This window comes from Ooceraea biroi, chromosome 1, assembly GCF_003672135.1.
Source record: "Ooceraea biroi isolate clonal line C1 chromosome 1, Obir_v5.4, whole genome shotgun sequence".
Taxonomy (NCBI): Eukaryota; Metazoa; Arthropoda; class Insecta; order Hymenoptera; family Formicidae; genus Ooceraea; species Ooceraea biroi.
Window position 1 is genome coordinate 16817869 of NC_039506.1, and position 23630 is coordinate 16841498.

A 23630-nucleotide genomic window follows, 5' to 3' on the forward strand; every position below is an offset into this window, starting at 1 on the left:
CGGAAATTGTAATTCCAAGCATGCATATAGGTACCTGCTTCATCTCCATGTGGATCGATTGCGTTTCGGATTTCATCAATGCCAGTATTCCGCCACCGATGTCGGTTTAGGTCGCCGCTGCCCGATTGTGTAATCAGCTACTCGAAAAATTCTCGAAACCACAGGCAGATACACACGCTTAATGGAGAGAGGCATACTGTCGCGTTATTGTGAAATTCGTTCCCGAAATTGTGCGCGTAATCTCATGAGAACACCGCAGCTCGAAATTGATAGTTCGCGGCGTCTTGTGCATGGCTCGCGCGCGTCGCCTGGTAAAACAAGGTTTCGCTGTTGCACGCGCTGGTGAACAACAAAATTCCAAACTGATCGATAATACACTATTTATTAGGTATACGCAAAAGTGTTTTAGTCTTTTTTCCTTCTTTTTAATAATTAAAAACTCGAACAAGTGACGCGCTGATCACATGAGTGTAGGATATGGTATTACCGACTGCTTATTAGTAAGATTATCGATCGATAGAGATAGATTTAGCGATAGAGATGTCAACGTTACCGATAGATCTGTAACGCGATATCCCGCGCGAGCGCCTAGCAGTAGCGACTAGCGAGCGAACCGCTCTTTCGTAAACTTGTATAACTCGAAACATATGTACTAAAAGACTCAATAAAATATTGTGCGAGTCTAAACGTAGTCAAGATTTAACAGTGAGAATTCGCAACACGATCGGCGCGGAGTCAAGCCGAAATGGCGCAAATAATGATGTGGGATGATTGGGATACCCGTTACGCAGAAGCGCCGGAAGTGCCGGGAAATACGAGTAGGTCAAATATCGGTCCGATTTGCGATACTGCGCGGCGAAATCGCTGCCCCGGGAAGAGATCCGCGATCGAGATCGCTGATTCGACCGGGACCAGTCCGGTCCGGCGACCGATAATGACGTAACAACTCTCGAGGTAAACGTGCACGGGGAAACGATACGATACGATGGTTCCGGAGTGTGTGGAACTGTGGAGTTGCCTCTGGTGCTAGGAAAAGGAGACCACCGTCCGATCGGCTCTCCGATTGCTCGGCGCGAGTGCGAAGCGGAGAGTTCAGCAGCTTCCGGTCGCCGCCGCCGTCGCTGCCTGAGTGAGTAGCTATCTCTTTACCTGTCCTACATATAATGAATAACTTAAGGCACCGTGTAATCCTATTTTCCCGCCCCGTGCCACGGGATATACGGGGCCCACGTCTCCGTAGCTGTCCGGAGCTCGGGAACTTTCCCGGCAGGTTGGCGTCGTCCTCGGGAACTTCGCGCTGCGACGTAATCGAGTTCTCGCAAAATGAGGCGCGTGCACGGCGCGCGCGGCTCGCATTCGTAACGCAAATGAAGCATTCATTTGCCGCCCGAAATCGATCGTAATTCAGCGGTGTCAGAGCGGTGTCACTGTGCTCTGAACCCTCCGAATGAAACGAACGAAAGATTACGTCATTAATATGGTAGATATATCGTATCGCGCACTACCGTTATTTCTCATTATTTCGAAACGACGACGCTCAATTTCCACCCTAGCGCGCGCGAACGAGCGAGCTTCGCCCTTTTTCTGCGCAACGCACCCTTGATCGTCACGACTTGGCGATCCAACGAATCGTCATCGAGACCCTGCCCCGCACTCTCCGATCCAATCATCCGCTCTTATAAACGCTTTTTTCTCTCCCCTTCTCTTTCTGTTTCTTTCTTTCTCTCCTCTTGGTTTTTTCTCTCTCGATTCAGCTCCACCCTGACATCCCTCTGCTCCGCAAATAAACAGCAAAAGTACTAGCCCAATAATAGCAGCGCGGCAGTGATTGATACTCGGCCAGCAATAATACCGGGTGGTCGAATAAAAAGTTCCCGATGGACGATGGGCGACGCACTGGAGAACCGGGCCACTAATGATCGATACATCAATCAGCCCCGGAATCGCCCCGCACGATTTTCGTTTCATTAAATATCTACAAAATGCGCGCGGTGCACCCGTCGGGTGCCGCTTTATTTCTCGTTTCCCATCGGAGGGATCATTATTTTCTTTTGCTTCTGCCCTTTCGCCATCACGGTCCAATTCTCCAAGCTTGCCGGAGAACTCTCGCGTATCAAGTTCTCACCGAATAATAATCGCGATTGCCAAATTCAGATTGAGGGAGAGAAAAAGGAGGAAAGAGATGTTCGCCAAAGTAATCGATACATACGGGACAAAAAAAGAGTTTTTTGTGGATGTCATTAACGATTATTAACTGTATAATTCATTTTGCAATTTATTATTCCAATTAAATTACCTTTCGTCGATCATTTATACGTTCGACGAACTCACGTAACACGCGTCAATACCTCGTGCGTGTAACACTATAAATCTCCGGATATGGCCGCGCCGAGACGGCGAATCTGAAAAGAAAAAATTTATTCGCGCGCGAGTAGATTTATTCCACGCGGCCTGTGTAGTCTCCTAATTTTCATTTGATTATCCAGCAGTTTAGTGAAATATAGTTTCTCGATATTTCACTCCGAGCTCGGATGCATTTCGCGCGCGATCAATCTCGCCCCCCCTCTGCCCCTCCTTCCACACGTCTCTACGTCGTGTCTTTACAATTGCAAATAAGATGAAAAAAATAACCCCGGAATTCGATAGAATCCGAACTCCGAACTCCAAACTCGGAGCAATAAAGTTTGTCAGTGACAAACCAGAAAGGCTGGCTCGCGCGCTCTCGTGCCGTCATAAATTTCCTTCCTCTGCATCTAGCAACAATTCATCGTCATTTTCGGAGTTCCTATCGCGTCTCGTAAGGCCTCAAGGATGTACGAAAGATGAGGAATGGTATCCGCCAGTCACGATTTAATGTTCTCGCTCTCGGACGTGTAAATGTTGATCGATCGCCGAACGCGAGGGAACGGAGGGGAGCAACGACCAGGTGAGCCACGACAAGTAAGAGATATCTCCTTACGTGAGATTACCGGAGGAGAGAATCTATTTGCCTTATCTCGAGTGCTCTGTACCCTCCCCCAGCCGCACATTTTTGCGTGTCTAATGGATAACCAAGCGATGCGCTCCGCGAGGAATCGATGCTTCACGATAACCATCCGCAAACCGGAAACCTGTCATCCATTTAGCGCAAGCTAGCGAACTGAAAAACCGATATTTATTTACTCTCAAGCGCGCTTTCAAGTTTTATAAATCTGCAAACGTGATACACTTTTAAACGCGATATCCACAACCCACGCTAAAACTCAGAATCGCACAGCTGAAGAAATGTTAATGCACGACGTAAAACCGTTCGGAACATTTCTGAAAAGTTCGACAGCTTCGACAAAGGTGTCGACAATGAAATTGACTTAAACAATTTTAAACAGGAGTTTGCCGCGAATCAACTGTATCGCAAACGAAGCGTAACACTTATCGAGTAGTGTATTAGAATATCTTTTCAGGTTACGGCACGAGGGCACGGGGTTGCCGGATGGATCGTTAATTGTCCGTATTTTCGCGTGAGGAAAACTTACGCGACACGTCGCGAGCACAACGGCTCATGTAATACTGTTTATACCGGTGGCACATCCACCCGGCCACGATACTTACGTTCACGCCACGTTGTAATTACCTATTAGGTTCGCCGGCGCGGTGCACTTTATAACCGGCGCGCACCCTTTTAACCAGCCACCGGGGTCGTACGGCGCGATCGCGCGAGGGTATCCGCGAGGAAAATTACTATCGAGCATCATGGTGGAATACGTGCCCGTATTATATCGCCACCGCGGCCCCGCGTAATCCAATTATTTATTAACTCGCCGCGCGCGGTGCGGAAATGAAGACGTGTAAATGCCGCGGCTCGTAACGCGGCTTTTTACGACCGCTGAATATTTACGGAAAAATTCCGGAGTCGAGATTTCAGCTCCGATTTGTCCGTCGCTCGCGTCTCCGCGAGGATCCGCACGCGCGAGTAATTAGGACGTAATTTCGCGGCTGCGTGCGTCGGATCGTTCGCTCTTCGCGAACGTTCATCGCGGATGCTGCCTTCCGCTCGAGTTATTATCATGTTGCACAACGTTGCCGGGTATAAGGCTCCCTTGAAAACCCCGTGCTACAATCCTGTTTTGGGACGCCGGGCTTCCAAAGTGAGCTGCTGCAGCTACTACTGGGCCACCCCAGTTGCGAAAACTTTCCGGACCCGAAAACGCCAAAGCTCAAGCTGTGTGAACTTTTGACCTAGCCAGCGCGCCCGCCACTTTGCAATCTGCCTTAGTCCGTCCGTTTCGTAGTCAAATGCACGAACAACTTGTTCTCCCTGAAGTTTCCGCTTGCAGCTTAATATGCAGGTTCCGCTTGCTTATGACCCCGAGAAGCCGCACACAGTGTTGGCGAAAGCCGAGCTTGTGCGTCGCTCGCGTTCGCAGCGTCGTTCGATACACGTTAGCCCATCTCTCGTCAAGCAGTTTCATAAATTTTCGCGGAGTGCATTTTCGCGGAGGCATTGTGCTCGAGGAGGAGCTCGGAAAAGGAGAACGGCGAAAGAGAGAAAAATAGAAAAGCGCAAAACTACGAGGACGTAACGGGGGACGTAAAGCGCCATCAAATCGTAAATTGCATCACGTTCACACGCGAAAGCAGAGTCGGCAAACTTCAACGGAAACGAGATCAAACATCATGCTTCGTCGTGGACGATTTAACATATTCGACACTGAAAATTTGCGACATTGGAATTCAACGGCGGCCGGTTACACGGTCATCCGGCATATCTCCCTCGTCCGAGTCGGCCGGATTAAAGGAGAGCGAGAAGGGAGAACCGCGAGTGGGAATCGTGCCAGAAACCACCGATTCACATATTTTTCCCGAGTCGCGACAGGCTTTAATTAGGTAGAAGTGCGGGCGCCGGGGAGTGTGCGAGTGCAACTATCACACGCCATCACGTGTGTATTCGTCGTCGGATTTCATTATTAATTAGCGTCTAATATCGTGCTTTGTTAATGCTCGCGAGCTCGCGAATATCTCCGCGCGCGAGCGAGAGCGGATTAGAACAGCGCCAGCTGTGGTGGACTCGTTTGACAGATACGTCTCGCACTAATAACAATCCCACCCTCTTGAAACCCTCCCGGGTTCTCGCTCGCTCTGGCGCGCGTCGCTGCCACCCGTTGTCGCGGCTGAAACAATGGAAAGAAAAGAACAGCGAGCTTAAGCACGAATGCGCCCGTCAACGTGATGGCGGAGCTTAAAAAAGCTGTGACCTAATGACAAGGGGTGAAAGTAACACGCTTGAGAGCAGCTCATTTTCCTCATGGAGCGGCGGAGTCTCTTTCGCGAATCATCGTTGGCTATTCCGCTACGTGGCTACGTAATCTCGCGCGAGTCGTAGAAACTGCGACTGGAATTTTAATCACCTCATGTTGTTTTTCGTCTGTACATTATTTTCCCTTTTTTTCTAACTGTAAATAAATCTGAAATGCATTCGGTGTTGGAAGAACGTGCTGAAAATGTATAGAATGAACACTCGTGAAGGCTCGTGCGAAGGCTCGCTCGTAGATTTGCAGATTGCAAATCCATTACGGGATTTTTCTGCGCGCCTCGAGCGAAAATCGGCGAGTCACGGAGAACCGAAGCTTATAAAGCACGACTCCCGAGTCCTTTCTTTCTGCTTGCAGTCGCGAGAACTCGTTGATACAACGGAACGGAAACCATACGATCGGCGATCGCGATCACGATCGCCTCGCGTGATCGACAATTACTCGTGGGGCGGTTTAATTAATCGGCCTGCCTCGAGGGCGAATATTAATCGTTCGCACACACGATCGGCGGCCGATTGCGATCTCCACTCGCGGGGCGGATCGCGAGAAGATTTTCTATGGGGTACGATAGCGGCTCGGGGAGGGGAAACCACCCGCTGCGAGGCGCGCGATGGAGACCTCGTATCGGGGCAACCGGTCTTTTCTTATTTCGGCTTCTGACGAGGCAACGGACTCCGGCAATCACAAAATGCGATCGAAATCGGCGGCTCGTCTTCTCTTTCTGCGAATAGCCCCGCGAATCGACGCCAAAGCTTGAAAGTGCACTGCCCTGCTGATGGAGCGGAAAACGTATCGCTCCCTCGCGAATAACGAGTTCTCCAACTCGTCAGATTACGTCGCGGGGAGAAAATCGTGCGAGCACTTTGAGCGCAACGATTTCCGGCGATAACTTGCGCACGTTTGAGAAAGTCGGAGCAAGCTGATATCGTAAAACGGAAGCGTTCTCGCTTCGTGACAAGATTTGTGTGTCGTGCGTTCATCTGTGTGACACGAGCAAGCACATTTATGTATTTATATATATATATATATATATATATATATATGTATTCGTTTCTTTATCAGTTTTCGTTTTGCGCAACGCGAATTCAATTTGCAGTTTTCTCTCGCTCTTTGTTACTTATATCATCAAATGCTGCAATGTCACAAAGGTGAGATGACGATTGATCTTTGAGTGAGACGCATATCAAAGAATGGCCTCGGCTCGCGCTCATTATTTATTAACTCGGCCCCGGGAGGTGTATACAATATACATAATTCGGCGAGTCTTCCAGCTGACTTGTTCCTCTTTTTAATTCGCTGCACGGGGGGAAGGAGCGCGGGGGAAGGAGTCGCTCCGTCGAGTTCATCGCGCTTTTAATCCGGAGCGACAAAGAAAATGCTAACGATGGCCGGCGATAGCGCGAATTTTTCTCACGGGCGCCATTTATCATGGTAGCTTCATAACTATCTCGTAGCCGGAATGATACCTGCATATTTAAGACGACTAAGATTAATTACGGATTTAGGAAAAAAATTATCATCGAAGCGAAGCATCCAAGCGCCCGCTGCTTGCGCAACGTATATAGATTCCCTCTTTCTTTCTCTCTTTTCCCTCATGTCCCTTCCTCCCTCCTCCCGAGCCATCCCTCACGTGCATTTATATCTCGTGAATAAGCAAATATTTTAATGACTCGGGCGGGCATGAATTATTGCGCAAGGTTGCGATAAAAAGTCTCTTTCAATCTTCTCGACACCGTCACCCGAATTGCTTCGTGTAGCAAAGCAGAAAATGTCATTACGAGAGAGACGAGAGACAGAGAATGAAAGAAGAAGAGAGAGACGAGATAAATACTGTATCGCCGGCAACACCGGATTATTCTGGTATTTACGGATGATTACGTAAAACGCGATACGTGTGTGTAATACGTCGATATCTATGCCGGACATCTTCCTTGACAGGTTGCTCATTTGTCCACAGATTGGATTGGATTGGGCAATTTCTGGCTTCGTCGAGAAACTTTGCATTAACTTTGCGTGGACCTCGATACGTGACAAGTGATAGAGAGAAGCGATCCCTTGTTCCTCACCTCTGTTTCATATTTATCAGAGTACACAGATAAATTTTAGCAATTCGATTGAGATACACGTATTGAAACGCGCGGACGTAACGATGTGTGCAAACTTAACATCGTTAGTTTTGCAGCAAACAATTTCCCCGGCCAGCGTCCGCGCACTCAGCAGCAGCACCAGCAGCACCAGCATACCCTCCGTAATGGATTTCTAAAATTATAGAAACGTCAATTAAAAAAGCTGCCGAGTTGCGCGTTGCCGGTAATTAGCTCGAGTGCGTATCGGAAACTGTGAAATCCACCGCGTGCGAGTATATTTTTGCGAGTACGAATATACCAATATACGGGGGAGAGTGCGAGTACGAGAGAGCGTTTTCGCATACATACGTATATATATATATATATATACACACACACACACACACACACACATATATATATATATATATATATATATCCATCACCAAATGTTTGTTCGGCCAGAAACGATCGATCGACCGACTCTCGCGAGTGGCTCTTAAATAAAACATTCTTTTCTGCGCGCGCGATGTTTGCATCACAAACTGTTTGGCGTCTACCATATTCCTTTCCACTGTTATTCTTATCCCCGCGCGTTTTCCGTCAATGGGGAGGCCGGCAAGGGGGATGACGGTGGATGGGCGCGGAAGGACGAGGGCAGGATACGTAAGCGTATTCGCGGGGGAGGGTCCTGAGCAAGGGAGGAATTATTTTACCTCTCCAAACACGACCTCCACGGTGCAACCAGAGCGGCATTTACGTTCTGAATTTACGCTGCCGAGCGCGTAACCACCCCCACCAGTTCATCCCCACGGAAACGCTCAAGAATACAGTGTGCGCGGCCAGATAATGATCTTTATCACACACATACATAGCTTGTCCCTGCGTACAGCACTACGCAAGTATGAGAAATTTACGTCACGTCATAAACGCTATGACGTGCACGGTTGTTATCGACTGTTAGACAGCTATAGGCCATTTTTCATCGTTTTGCAGAGATTGTAAGCGCGCGTTCCGTCATACGCGCCGGAATTGTCTGCAAATGACTACTCTATTAAACGTCCGGATGTTTATTATCGCCCTAAAATGAAGAGAGAAAGAGAGAGGGAGGAAGAAAGAGAGAGAGATGCGTTTCTATCGTTCGTTTCAGACGAAAACGAAAACGAGCCTCGCTCGCCAAATAAAGATTACACATGATATATCCTCACTCTCGTTTGCCCGGCGCGCTTTATCCGATGATTAATAAAATGTCATACGTCAGGATTACGCGCGCTCGTGCACATACACACGCGCGCACACACGTAGATGCACCGATGCGATGCTCTAATAATGCACAAATATATAATACAATTGTATAATTAAACGCGACACATGGCTGGGAGGGACGTCAAGTGGAAAATTACGCTATCGCAAATATACCCGGACGCGTAGTTCCGTTAAATGGGGGATGCAATCGAACGGGGGTGGTGGAATCGTTGTGTACGGCAATAAACGATGAAACGATGAACGCTGCGACGAGGGATCAGCAACGAGCGATAAAGGCCTCACGAGATGTATCACGTGCCATATTTATGTGACAAAATGTGCACGTATAAATGCGCGATCACCCGCGCCAATAATGGACGTACATTACGGCCGGTATTTCCGTCAGCGGAGTGGAATGTTTTTATTGAGCCTCTCCTCGACACGCCGCACGCACTCTCGGCATCCGTTAAAATATTTTTTCGCCGAGTCGGCGGTGAATAACGAGCCCGGCCTCGGGAATTTCCCTAAATCCGTGCTGTTAGCATCGCGCGCACGTGCGAGAGAGTTCCGCGCGTGCGGTGATCGTGCCGATCGAAAAATATCACGTTCGCCGATTTCTTCTTGGACGAAGAACACGGCTTGTTCGATAGGTAACGGGGGGTTGCACCCTCAGAAAGGATTTCTGATAACAAGACGAAAAATATTCTTGACTAATTTAATCGTATTACAAGTATAAAAAATATGAAAATAAAACAATTTTTAATTTAAATCAGTAATTTCTATTCTTCTCTCTCGAATTAAATAAGATTGTCTTACTGTCTCGAGACAAGAGTAACATATACAAATTTATGCTTATATATTCTTGTATGTAGAATAATTTGATATTAACGCCACTTTATAGTAGGCTTTGTCGATGTCGACGCATCATTTTCCCACAGTCGCTCGTCGACTCGGCGCTTCTGCGTCCTTTATTCGGATAAAACGGCCAATATTTATGTGTTGCAATCGAAAATCAGGAAAGTGTTTCTGTTATTTACAATGAATAAGTGCAATACTCTATAAGAAATATTAAAAGATATGGAAATGTAAGTAAGTATATACAATATACTTACTTGAGAAATAAGATTCGAGATAAGACATTTCCATATCTTTTAATATTTCTTGTAGAGTATTGCACTTATTCATTGTAAATAACAGAAACACTTTCCCGATTTTCGATTGCAACACATAAATATTGGCCGTTTTGTGCAGATTCTACAAATTCTCTTAGAAGAATAGAATAAGATGTCTTTTAGATCTCACAATATTCTTAAATCAAGAATATTTTGAACTTGCTACAAATTTTTATCTAAATCCTTCTGAGAAAATTAATGAGATAGCACCAAGATTATTTTAATCTAGATTTTCGAATTTTCTATTCAAGATTAAAATATGCTTCTTTTCAATAATAAATATGATTGTCGCTATAGCGATTTTATTTTATGATAGATTAGAGAGTAATAGCATTAAGTCCAGAAATCTTTTCTGTGGGTGTGCGGAAGAGGAAAACGTCGGAAGAGGCACAGGAAAATCAAAGCAAGGAAAATCAGAAGAAACGCGGAAACTGCCGCAATCGCGCTCCGTCACTGGCTGCGTCTCTGTCCATATCATTATGGAGGGAGGGAGGAAGGGACTCAGTCGTCATTGCGACGCGGTCGTTGACGTGCTGCTGAATAGTCGATTGCCGGGGTGGGTGAATAAAAGAAAAGTCGGCAAAGTCGCCCTTTCGCGATACCGATGCGTAATTCACGAGAGCCCTAAGCTCGTCCTCCCTCGACGTGCACCATCAACGAGTGACACGGAATTCCGGCTGGAAAAACCATCTGCGGGAAGCTTCTTCAAAGATGAGTATCTCGCTCGATTCGCCCGCTTTCCCACGTTTCACCGCTTATTAATCTCGAGAGATGCTGCACCGCGAGATGCCGAAGCGCGCCTAATCCGAAACAAGAGATCCTCGATGATTTCTTTCTCCTTCGCCTCTCTCAATCAGCCTCTATCCAAGACTCATCGCGTTCTTTGTGAGCGGACTTTGCAAACGAGAATCTCATTCGCCGCCATTCATTAACCTCATTATTACAATTACCGCTGTCTCATCACGCAAAGAGCGACTGGCGCCTCGAGTGGCGACTCTTCGGTGTACAATATTATTCAAGGGAGAAGAAAGGAGAACATGTAACACGTACGTGTGGGCGTACGTGTCGATTACGAGCAGGGGTCGCGATCGCGGGGGTGTCCGCGGGAGTGCCGATATCGAATTATGACATTAGAAAATTGGGTCAGGCTGCCCTCCCGCGTCAAGTAGCGATTCGTCACGGGCTAACGTGTCGTCCTAGGAGTCTCGTGTAAGATCTCGGATAACGGATATCTAACGACGTCCCGCCATTAACCACCGTGACCGTCGCGCGGCGCTATCCTGACGCGGGGGTGCGCGGGGGAGGTACGCCGAGTGCGGGATTATCGTGATATCGCGCGATCCTACGGGGAACGGGAGAACGAGACGGGAAGGCAGAGCGGATTTCTGTCACGGACGGGTTCTCAAACGGACTGTCAAAATATCCCCGTTCCCCGCGGCATTTCCCGTCCGCTCCTTTATCCGCGATGGGAATTAAGGGAGGAATTCACGAACCCAAGGGAACGCACCGCGAACGGAATCCTCGATCTTTGCGATTGAAGAATCAACCGGAAGTCCCGGAATGGACGCGCGATGCAGATTGGCGAGTTTCTTTTTCCTCTTTTCCCTGAGATTCCTATCAACTTCGGCGTAATACGCGCTGTAATACGCGCTGCGGAATTAACCGGAGGATTAACGAGAGGGATGAAATGTAATATGCGAGCGCGTAATATATATCGTGCGCAAACTGAGCGTATGAGGAGTGATTTCGCATGCTCGCGTTCGCGCTAATGAGAAGTGGAGCATCGACGTGTCGCGAGTAGGAAAAGCAGCGTCGTCTCGTTTTGTCTCGAGTCTCGAGTAACGAGGGAAACGCATGTAGCTGTAGCTCGGACAAACGGGTTGCTGATAGTCACGGACTATAATGGTCGAGAGAGGTCAAGTCGTACTTGATTAGTGGACAATGCGGAGCGTGTGGCGGCGACACGTTTCCAACCCCATGTACCACCCCCGATGCACATATTTGCGTGACGTAAGACTAGAATTTTGTAAAATTTTTCCGCGACTCGCGCTGCGTGCAAAGTGAGACTGAATCGTGATATCGAGTGCGATTAAATTTCTATCGCCGTCGCATCCAGTCCTTTCCGTGCGACGCACAGACGTGACCCGCGTGAGGCAGAATCACGCTGACTCGCGCGTTCGCGTCGCGCCGATCTGAAAAGCCGTGATCCAATTTAAAGAAGGGCCATCGCCGGTGTTTACCGGCCTTCTATACGAGCATTCGTCAGCGAAAGGGGATTTCGCGCGGGATTATCCGATAAGTCCCCATAAAAATCTAAACACGCGCTCGCGCGAACACGCGAGCACGCCCGCCCGACACAATGGCTCCTTAAAAGCGATCCCATCGCGATTTTACGTCTTCTCATCTTCAACAAAGGATATCAACGCGGCCTCCCCCGTCCGATGTATCGAGCTAAGAGAAGCCGGCGTTTTATTGGCGTTCCCGCAGATTGGACCTACGACAGGTATACAGAGATCCTTTTGTGCCGGAGATATACTACCTGCGTCTCTCTTGTTTGGGATTTATATTCTACCGTCTACCGGGGCGCTTCCGCGTTGGCACGTATGTGCGACTCTCTTCACATCTCCGCCATGTATTGCATTAACTTGGACGAATGTCATCTCGTTCGTCCTCTTCTTCTCTCTCGCGTATGCGCGCCGCAAGTATGTATGTACACACGTGTCGTGTGTGTAAAACTTATGTTCCTGAGGGAGAGAGAAAGAGAGAAGAGAGGGAGAGAGAGAGTCGTGCTGTGCACAAAGCGAGCGCCACTCTACTAACGACGATAAAGTAGTATCACGTATGATTAAGTCGTATAAAAGTACAATTTCCTGTTTACGCGTTCTCCCCCGCGGGGAGAAGAACGCTCACGAGACGAGAATCTGCGTTTTCGTGGGCGCTCGAGACACGTCACGTGCAGAGAAGCGAGACGGCAAACGAGAGACAGAATCGCTCCCGCTGTAATAAAAATATCAATGCAACCTATTTCTGGAATAAGAACGCGAGGTTCAACGCGAGAAACGCGCGCGATTATTCTCGTCACGGGGAGAAAAGAAAATGATTATTCCCGGCACGAGGAGGGTGGAATGGAACGACCACGACGACGAGTATTGCGACGATTAAAGGGACACAAATATGACATTATGTGAGATTACGCAACAGAACGGCGAGTAACGGCGAGCTAATAGAACGGTCGGTTTTAAGTGAAACTAATCCCTACTTACTTTTGGAAACACACGTACGTATGACACGGTAATCCCTTTTAATGATAAGATTATCGGATATAATTGGAAGCTTTCGCTTCGCGCAATCGAGTTATCAAAGTTCTCTGCTGGAGGATTTATCCGTTAGAAAAATACTATAATATTGCTGAAACGCTGCAGGAGTCTCTTGCGCCACGTATAGATAGAACTTACAGAGACGCAGAGAAAAAGGGAGAGAGCGAGACAGATAGAGGAGGACTCGAGTCGTCCTCGCGAAACGGTGCTTGATTCGTCTCGAGGCGGATTAGCCTTGATAAACAGCTCTTCGCAACTGTGTAACGGCGATAAGTAAAGCCGCCGATATTTATTTCAGACTTGCCGGATCCTCTCGAAGCGAGAATAACGCGTCCGTCGTCTCGATCTGCGATCGTCCGTTTCTCCTGAATTTCTCCATCACGATGCACCACCACCAACCCTCTTTGGCACAACCGCGATTTCTCGATGCTCTTGAACTTTAAGTGTACCGTGCGCGTGGTACCGTGGGAAACGAGGGAGAGAGATCCCTCGTCGCGAACAATCGAATCAGTCCCAAGTTTACGGGGAAAGCCCCGTGGAAAGCCCTGGAAACGATTGAAACGCGTACACAGGCCAGCCGAGGGCGCGGGGATATAGCTAACCGTCAGTTAGATAATTAACGCACTCGGCGGCACTTCCAATTAGCACGGATAGGCAATTAGCATATAAGCGTGAGGATCGATGGCAGTTTGTACACAGCGAGCGATACAGATACGCGCGGCAAAAGGGTGAGCGAGAGATAGAGAGAGAGAGTGAGAGAGGGAGCGAAATGTCGCACGCATTCTCGGTGCAATGCGCAAAAACGGAGGACGGCGCTAGAGATCTACGCCCATTAATAATCATTTAGCGAGCCGCGCCACGGATAATATATTAAAACCGTTTTGTTGGGTTATTTATGGATCGCGAGCGCATCGAGCACCTTTAATTTATCTGCCGGTTGCGCTTAAACGGCGGGGATTTCGCCATATTTTTATCTCCCATACCCTCGCGCGGCGCGCCCGCCGAAAATTAAATTCTTTTAAATTTACGTCATTCACCCCCGGCTCGGTAACGTTACCCCGTTTCCTCCCCCCGTCCTCGCCACCGCCGCCGCTGCTGCCACCAGCCGCGAATTTATACGTTGTGTCAGATTCACGGTTGTTTACTCCGTATTTCTCTAGCGTGTAATAATTAACGATTTCATAGTGATCGCAAAAGAGAATTGTTTGCGCTGCGAGTTAAATGGATACGAGTATTAACTTCCGCGCACGTACATCGCTACCAGGTAAATTGATTCAATTTTCAAAGAGAGAGCCGAGAGAAAAGGAGAGAAAGAGCGCGCACGGTCGTATCTCTCTCTCTCCCGTTTTGCAGCAAACTCGCGGATCCAACTTTGTCCGTAGCGGAGAAAAAACGATACACACAGTATGATTCGTAGAACGTAAAAGTTTCTCCTGGACACGAAATTCCGGAAATCGACACAGACACGCGGCGTGGTCCACGTTTCTTCCCCTTGCACTTTACGCAAATCTGCGAGTATCATTTCATGTGTGTCAGAGTAAGTAGACGCGTTATTCTCAAGTGACATACGAAATGCATCGCACCCTTAAGGTGATCCTGGAGTGACTAGTGAAAAGTGTTGCCAATTGCACACACACATATACAAAAATTACAGTTGAAATGCTTTTTATAAAAATTTCGCAATTTGTACGCACAAAATTGCGGTTGTTTACAATCGGGATAAAATAAAGGAATATAATGAAGCTTTTCGAAGTGACTTTAGAAGTGTAATAAAAAAGAATAGTATAAATGAAAATCTTGTACATACTTATACATACATGCAAGATTTTCATTTATACTATTCTTTTTTATTACACTTCTAAAGTCACTTCGAAAAGCTTCATTATATTCCTTTATTTTATCCCGATTGTAAACAACCGCAATTTTGTGCGTACAAATTGCGAAATTTTTATAAAAAGCATTTTTTTGTGCAAATGGCAGCACCATCGCGAAAAAATTCCCTAGTCACTCCAGCATCCCCTTAAATTAGCGGGATAGATAGTTGCGTGGCGCATACATCGTGGTACACGCGATATTTCATTTTTCGCGAGAAAAAAGAGAGAGAGAGGAAATCGTCGGACGAGTCAACGCGGGATCAACGAGGTTTATGAGCACATCTCGATTGCGTCCCGACGTGAAGATCTTCCTGCGGGGGGAGGGAAAATATTTTCATTCGACTAGATGAGAGATCGCGTATATCAGGAGAAAAAGACCCGGCCGAGAGCCGAAATGGGGGTGGCAACGTTCCGAATTCTGACGGACGAGCCGGCCGAGCAGCGAGTATATGAGATTCTCTTTTTGCGGTATCGCCGCCGAGAGAATTTCATTAGACCGAATTATTAAAACAAGCGAAGATGCTGACGCGAGATAAAGGTGGACGGAGGAGGATGGAAGCTCGGGGAAAAAGAATATGGCGTGGAGAGACTGGCGGCGCCGAGAAAAAGCCGGCGGCTAGTGCCATTCTACCCGCCGGGCGATATTCCCGTGTTGTGCATTTTTCTCTTGCCCAAGCTCCTCTCGTTTCTTTTTCATCTCGTGATATCTAACGCGTTTCATCCCGCGTTGACGCGGATTAACGAGGATTCTTGACCGTAGAGCATCGGATGCCGGCGTGTCGTACGACGGACTAATCGTTGTCTCGCGTTAAATTACCGTAATCGATCAAACTCTGCTCCGGGCGTAACGCTCCGCGTATTGCTTAGCATAAAGTGACGAAAAAACAGTCACGTGAATTAAATAAAACTAATCATTTGGAGAATTAATTTCTTGCACGGTGGCTGTGCGAGAAAGAGAGAGATACTCGAAGCGTCTCCTCATCGGTTATCGAAACGCTTATCTAGTCACTTAATTGCGGTTGTCGGCGCCGCGGCAACGAGTTTACGGCAGATACGATAAAGATATTGTGTAGTCAAACATACCATTAAGTATCCCAAGCAAGAAAGCAGCCTCCGAGCGAAACTGGCCATTATGTCGACCGAGAGAGAAAGAGAGCGATCATTACGCATGCTTGGCCATCGATCGAGCGACAGGGAAATAAAAAAAGACACAAAAAAAGAGAAAACGATAGGCGAATTGCGCATCCGAAAACGGGTAAATACAGCTCGACCGAGAGACAGCGGCAATTAAATAAATAAGCTGTAATTTATTGTAAACGCTTGTTTAAACGGGAACGGGGACGGCTGAAAGTATAGACCGATCAGCACAGATTGTCGATATTTACGCAACGAGATTTGCATTTCGCACACCTTCCCGCGTGCCTAATAGGCTAGCGGGAACGCTTTAATGAGTAGCGAGACTTTACCGGGATGACTGCGTTAGGCGTTTTACGGTAATTTGTAATAATTCAAGGATCCCGACATGCCGTGTGTCGGAACGCTGCTGCGGACGGATACAACAGATCTCACTTTCCCGCGAGATATCGGATAATTATCACGCCGGATGACGGGTGTGCATGCGAGGCGTCGAGACGCCGATTCGTCATTCAATCATCGTCACGCCAAGCGGATTTGATTTACTCGCTTGCGAACCTCTCTGCGACTCTTTGATCGTCCACGCGAGTTTCTCGTCTCCGAGAAAAATTGATTTCTGAAACCCCATCGGGCAAGATTCGATGATCCCGAAAACGGCAATCCGCGAGCGGGCGAGAATTTCGCGAGAGCTCGAGGCGACAGCGCGTATAGCGTCATGCGACAACTTAATTTTACGTTTCGTGTCCGGCCCGATACGTCCGGGGAATTCGGTTTACACTCCGGCCGCGTAGGGCGAGAGAGGGTTGCAGCCTCGTCGTCGTCGTCGCCGCGCGCGCTCGCCAGTCCAAGTTTCTCGTCTCGCTGAAAGCGTGTAACTGTTACCCGAGCCCGGGGGATTACCGGTAATCTGCGGTAAGCTAAGGTACGTGTGCAGGCAACCCGGCCAGGTACCGCGGCAACCTGTTTCGGATATTGTTACGACTAGTAGTAGCCTAGCCGGTAGCCATTCTGACGCTCGACTCGCTCCAACTCGGACGTAGTTGATCCCCCCTGCGAAACCGCGCCCTCTCCACCCCCGCGCCGCGACGAGCTCGTTCGCGGACTCGTTAGCGCCAACGTACCGGCCAAGGGGTGGCTCTCGTCGATCGCTTCCCCGTTCCCTCTCTGCCCCCGTGCAGCTACGAATTAATCAGTTGGAAAGTTTTCGCGCGCGGAATCGCCGCCGCGGGAAGAAACGGAAACCCGCGGAAACCGTTCGGATTTGCGAACCGAATGTGGGTGGAGTAATGGAGACGAGAGGGGTAAATTTTTTCCGAGAGTCGGTTTCGGCAGTAATGCCGCCGGTCGCCGAACGGGAAAAATTCATTCGGCCGATCTGCATAATTCCGGAATTAGAAATTAAGATTCGGGTTAATCAGGCCGATTTGCATGGGGGATGTTCCCCGAGCTGTTCCGCGTCCCGGAGATTCCTCGCGGATTTCATCTCGGCCGATCCGGGGCGTCTTGTGGCTTGCGGAAAGTCGCGCGAGCGATCTCGTCGACATGCATATTGAAATAAAGAGAAACAGACGAGAGAAAGAAGAGAAAGAAACGCGCCTGAAACGCCAGCTTCGGCGAAACCCGGCGACGTGATCCAAGCGGAAGTACCGTCGCTTCCTCGCGAGTTTCCGGAGTCGGCCGGCACTCTCGACAGCATCCCTCCACGACGTGGCGTCGCGACGTCGACGTCTCATTGTCGATGTAAATGCGGAAGGGCCGCGCGGTAATCTGTTCTCGCGGCAGCAACGAACGAGTGAACCGAATGCAAAGAACGGGCATTAAATCCGTTCGTTCGCGCGTTAGTGGCCAACTTAACGGTGTCACGTTACCCTGTTCATCGTAAAGCTCTACTTTTTCTCAGCACGGGCACTCCACCGTGGGGTAATTACTGGCTTTAGTGGCGCCGCCCGCCCCCTCCCTTCTTCCCTCCCTCCCGCCGGGGCGATGGTATCGGTGACGGTGTTACGATTATTAGGCAAAGTGTGACAATCTCGGCACGCGTTTTTCGCATTCGCGTGCAAGCGCGAGTTCCGGCTCCGGCCCCGAGCGGAAAGCGAACGAGACCGCGGGTTAAAAATTCCCGCGAGTTCCCCGTGTAACACGGGGTAAAAAGCGTCGTAAAGGGAGTAAACCGCGCGCAACACATATACATACATACGAGCGCAAGTCGTATATTTACGACGTGGAGGGGCCCGTAACGCGGCGCGGCTGTATGAATTGCAGATAAATGGAAAAAGAAGGAAGAGCGTCCGGCGATCGCGCGTCGCGTCGTGACGTCGGCAGCTTTATGACGCCGATAATTCACCCCGCTCTGCCAGGTGTCGACGAAACTTTGTAATAGACGCGCAATCGAATTGCATCTCTCGCGAGGACACTCGCGCGTACGCGCGCTGCAGCAGCCAGCAACGCAAATGACGACGAGCGCGCACAGTTGCAGAAAGTCGCAGGAAGCACAAGCTCATAAAGTATCGTATCAGGCGATCGATAAATCGAAATGTCGCGTGGTAATCAGCGTGAACAACACCAGTTCTTAGTTACCCGTTTCGGAAACGTTCCCGTAGAGGCGGAAAGTAATAAATTCCGCGCGCGTGTCGCGCCGAGCGACGCGTGAAAAATTTGCCGTGCGTTACGCCACGGGTTTTTAAGTTTTATCGCGGCGACGACGACGCAGGAAAACGTATCGAAATTCGCGTCACCAGTCACGAGTAAGCTCATAGTATTGACATATCGAAGTGGATCCACTCGATACCCGGCGCCGCAGTTTTGCGAAACGAGACCCGCGGGAGCGATATTCCGAATTTTCGCCGTCACACGTTGTAAAGGCCCGTGAGAGATACGCTCGCTCGCTCGCTCCGCGCGTCGTATACGCGCGCGGTGGTGTTCACTCGGCAAGCATTGTTGCCGGGGCTCGCGGCGGATTACGGTAATATGAAATACGTCGCTTCTTGACAGAATTGCGCGAATTACGACGTGTGAAATGCTCGCTTCCGCGCGCCGAGCGCGGATTTTATATCACACGCGTGGCGGCGTCTTAGCGCGCGCGCGGCCGCCGCTGCGGCTTTCGACGCTGTGTGCAATTACACTGATATCTGGCGAGCCGACACCACCCTCCCGCGGGGGTTTCGCGGGGACGTTCGGGGATGATGCTGTTGGCGCGCTGAATCGCCGCGAGATTCGCCGAGCAACGAGGAGCGAGGAGCCGCCCTCGCGAAAATCCATTTCTCCCTCGGCGACTGTCGCCTGTTCGTGCGCTGTCCCTCTTAACGCGTAATTAAACGGGAGATAAAACGTATCTTCGTGATAAATACACTTGGAACAGAAGTGCGTTTTAGATAACAGCCAGTCAGCCAGCGGCGTGTGCCGTGCCAATTCCGCTCGCGTAACGGTGCCCGACGAATGCGGCGCGGACCGGGCTCGCGTGCGAATAATCGTTTGCCGTTCCAGTTCCTCGCGAAGATGACACCGCAATTATTTCTCGCGCTCATTTCGTCCGCATTTTCCTCCGCGTGACGACCTTCTTCAGAAAATAACTTTTAGCGATTCCCCCCGCATTCGAGTTGGTCTTCTGGCGAAGACGTAGACGAACTTCCGGACGAACGAGAAACACGTTAATCACGTCTCCGCGAATTTAGCGACGAGGAACGTTCATTCACCGAAATTGCATAATAATTATCATTTTGATCCCCTCCGAGCACTCGCGCGCGCGTAACGTTATTCAGTGCACGCGCGCGGTCTAAAAATAACAGGCGCGCTGCCAATTGCGATTAATCTTGCTCGGATTAGACCCCATGATAATCTTTCGCGCGAGCACTCGCGTGTCGGCCATGAAACATACATGTTACGTCGCCTGATCGTCTCCGCCTTGTTTCAGATCCGCGATAATGCCGCTTTTACTCTACCCCGGGCATTACTTCGATAAGGTTGTTATACGCCGGGATATACGGGGGACGCCGGCCAGATCTATCGCTTTCTCTCTCTCTCTTTTTCTTTAACGACGAGCCGAAAGTAATGTCGCCGCGTTAATAATCGCACTTGGCGATTCCCGTAATTACCGCCGCCGTAAATCGCGTTTTCGCGAACGCGCGACGGCTGTCGTATCACGTCGTTTCGCGAGCATCCATTATTTTTGAGTTCTCGGCCGTGTGAGGGCCGCGTGTCCATTAAGTCGTGCAGGGACGTGAGGGGTACGGCACGCCGAGTGAAATCGCGTGCAAATTATCGTCTTGGTCTCAGCGGCGGCAGCGGTGACGGCGTGCATGGGATTTCCCACCCCGGACCCCTTCTCGGCAGTGCCACCTCCCAGCCACCCCACGGGGGATGACAAATGACCGGCCATTACGCCGATTTCGTGGTCATTGCGTCGCTGCCCTCGCTTCTCGGGCTTCCGCTGGCAAAAAAATTAATTACCATCGCCCTGATTTCGAAGCCTGTCGCCGCAGAGCGTTCTCGTTTCTCGTTCCCTCAGCGAGGAAAGATACTAATGAATTTATATCTGCACATTATCCGCTCGTAATTATCGATCTTGTTAATTAAGAATTTCATGCCGCCAAAAAAACAAAAATTCTCGCGATATTTTAAGAGTAAAAAATCGATATAAAACTTGAAAAACTCAAAGTTAGTCGAGGGTTATCGACTCGTGAGTTCGCACTTTATACTAGATCGTTTCCACTAGAATTCAAACATTTGTTATGTTTTCTCGCGTAAAGAGAATGGATAGTTTTTTTTTAAACGGGGATGCAGTCCGCAAACACGTTCCCCGTATATTATACAGGCCGCCGCGCTGGTAGCCGTATCGCGAGCTCCGTTAAAATGTTAGCCCGTCATGGTAAGCTCAGGTTTATATTTCATGGTGCAGTCTATTCATAAAAAAACATGGCGTAAAGAGATCCCCTTTACAGCACCGAGTGCCGTACTGCGCTTCTCGATGACGCGCGCATTAAAGTTGTCGTTTCCGGTTTGTTGTTGCGGCTCCGCTTATTTGCGTGGGCCGCGTTTATTACGCGCGGTAAACGTTGAAAAAAAAGAAAAAGCGGAATACATTACGTGGACGAACAAAGATGCGTCTCTCTCTCTCTTTCGTCACTGACATTTTACCGGGCGCTTTTTTAGCCGACGCATCGGACCGCGGGATTAACTTCATTAGGGGAGAAACATCAAATAGCGTTATTATTGTGAGACGCGAAACAAACGTCAGTCGGCCTTACGTTCGCGCGAACGGACATGAAAGTATCGTTAATTAACATGACGCGCGCGCTAGTTAGTTGTACACGCGTGCATACACGTTACTCGTTCGCCTCGCTCACGCCGGCAACACCTGTTGAAATAGAAGTCAGATAAACCTTACGAAAACACGCTCTAACGAAGTGCTTCTCTAACGAAGCCCAGCAATTCCGATCGTAATTAACCGCCTTTGAGATCCGCTCGCCGCTGCGCGCGCTGATATTTGCGCACGATCAAAGTCGCCCCAGCGCGATACGCTCGCTCGCTCGTTCGGCGGCTCGCACCCCCGACGAGCACCCTTCCTTGGAATTTCTTCCTCGGGAATCCCGCGGCCGAGAAAAACGAAACGCGAGACGGGAATTTCGTGCGATCGATTCCGTCGCGAAACGCCATACAAAGGTTTCAGACAATGTGCAGAAGCGAGAAAGAACTAGCGTGGTAATTGCACTCGCAAGTGCGAGTTCTTCATCTTGTTCATCCGTATATTATAAAATAGCAGGAGAAAAGAGAAGAGATCGAAATCAGGCTGCTTATACGTTATCCGTAATTTCACGTTGATGGATAACGTAATACGCGTTTACCCCGCCATTATCTTGCCACGGTGATATTTATTGTCCCGGCTGAGGCGGCCCCGCGGGGTGCCCATGTAATTAGGCATTTTCAAGCGCGTATACTTTGACCGCCACACATACACACATACTTGCATGCACACGTACAATTATCACGCCAACAGCTCGTCGAATTATTGAGGTAACCAGCGATTGTCGATCGTTGCAACATTAGTTCCGCCGGTCATCCAATACGTCAGCGCGCGATACGACGACGTGGGATATTCCCAAATATTCCCAATCAAGTGTTACATTATTCCCTCGGCAAGTATCGACATACTCATGGGGGGTTGTAATCCTGTCATCCGTCGTCCGAGCGAAGGGCGCATCACGGAGAATAGAAATTCGCGGAAACGTCATAAAAGGATTTGGTAGTTCGCAAGCTCGCAGTCAATATTTGAGGTGCCGACGATATGTTACGTGAGTTCCGCGGCGCGGCGAGTGCTTATCGGAATTAGGGGGCTGGATGCGCGGAGGACGATGGATCCTCGCGCGGAAATTCCGCCCCGAGGAAATTTCGCGGAGGCGCGAAATTGCCGCCACATTATTTTCCCGGTACCCGGGAAAGGCCTGGAAAAGAGGCAGCCGAACCGGCCGAAACTCCAACGGGCCATTGAAACTCCAATTTTTCCCTCCCTCATGCCGCTCCTCGACGCCCCGTGCGCGTTGCGGAACATTCTTTTTTATCGCGCGGCTATAAATTTAAGAGGGGCTTAGCGCCGTGGTTTAATTAAACTAGTTTAGCCGTCATTCCCGCCCTCCAAAGTCTCCTCTACGTGCTGCGCCTAAAATCGATCGGATACTACACCCTCTTCGTCCTCGTACGATCTTCTTTTCCGTTTATTCGGCTTATCCCGGCGCGTTAAATAAATTTTACGCGGCGCGCGCGTGAATTTTACACGCCGCGAGGAGAGCGTCAAGCGCGATTACCAGCTCGGTGGAATAGACCCGAAGACGCCGGAAGAAGCTCTTTAATAATCGATCGACGAGAGTTTCCGGCCGCTCCGTCTACTCCGAACGATGTATTCTGATAATCGAGGCAACAGGAAAAAAATGTATGATCATATTTTTAGTTTTATTACGTTACGCGGTAGATTATTAAAGATAGCGTCGTTTAGCCGGCAACGAGCCACGCAACTTTGACGCCGTGAGATATGCTTGACATTTGCCAAGCTCATCACGTGGTTTGACGCGCGCGAATAATTCGAAAAAAAATTCCTACTATGTAGCCTTGATGTAACCGATACAGCTTTCTAATAAAAGGAATGTTCTTTTATCGGAAAACAGAAGGAATTTATGTAAAACGAGTATAGTTTCGAATAAACATTGAAAAATCAGAGAGAGAGAGAAAGAAGCCGGAATAACGCTGGAGCGATTGTTTGAAATTCGAGTAGTTGTTTAAAGCGTATTGCTTTTTCGAATATGCGTCCCTTTGTTCTACGTAACACCCGTAACATCGTGCGTGTGTCTCTCCGATGAATACGATTACGAGCCGCGTAATAGCGCGAGATTTTAATCACAGAACGGTATTCCTATCGGTCTAATGATATGCATCGACCTCGCGCGAGCGAGTGCGCGCGTATGCGGCCATGCCGGTTGGATTAAAATTCCTACAATTATGATTTACATCGGAGATACGCCGCCGCCAATGAAATAACTGCCATGTG

The 23630-nt window shown here is 49.1% G+C and overlaps 1 protein-coding gene across 1 annotated transcript in view; it reads right to left on the reverse strand.

Annotated features, from left to right (window-relative positions):
* Positions 1–23630, reverse strand: part of LOC105274944 (hemicentin-1) — an 88989-nt gene that overhangs the window by 62249 nt on the left and 3110 nt on the right. The gene's annotated exons all lie outside the window — the stretch shown is intronic.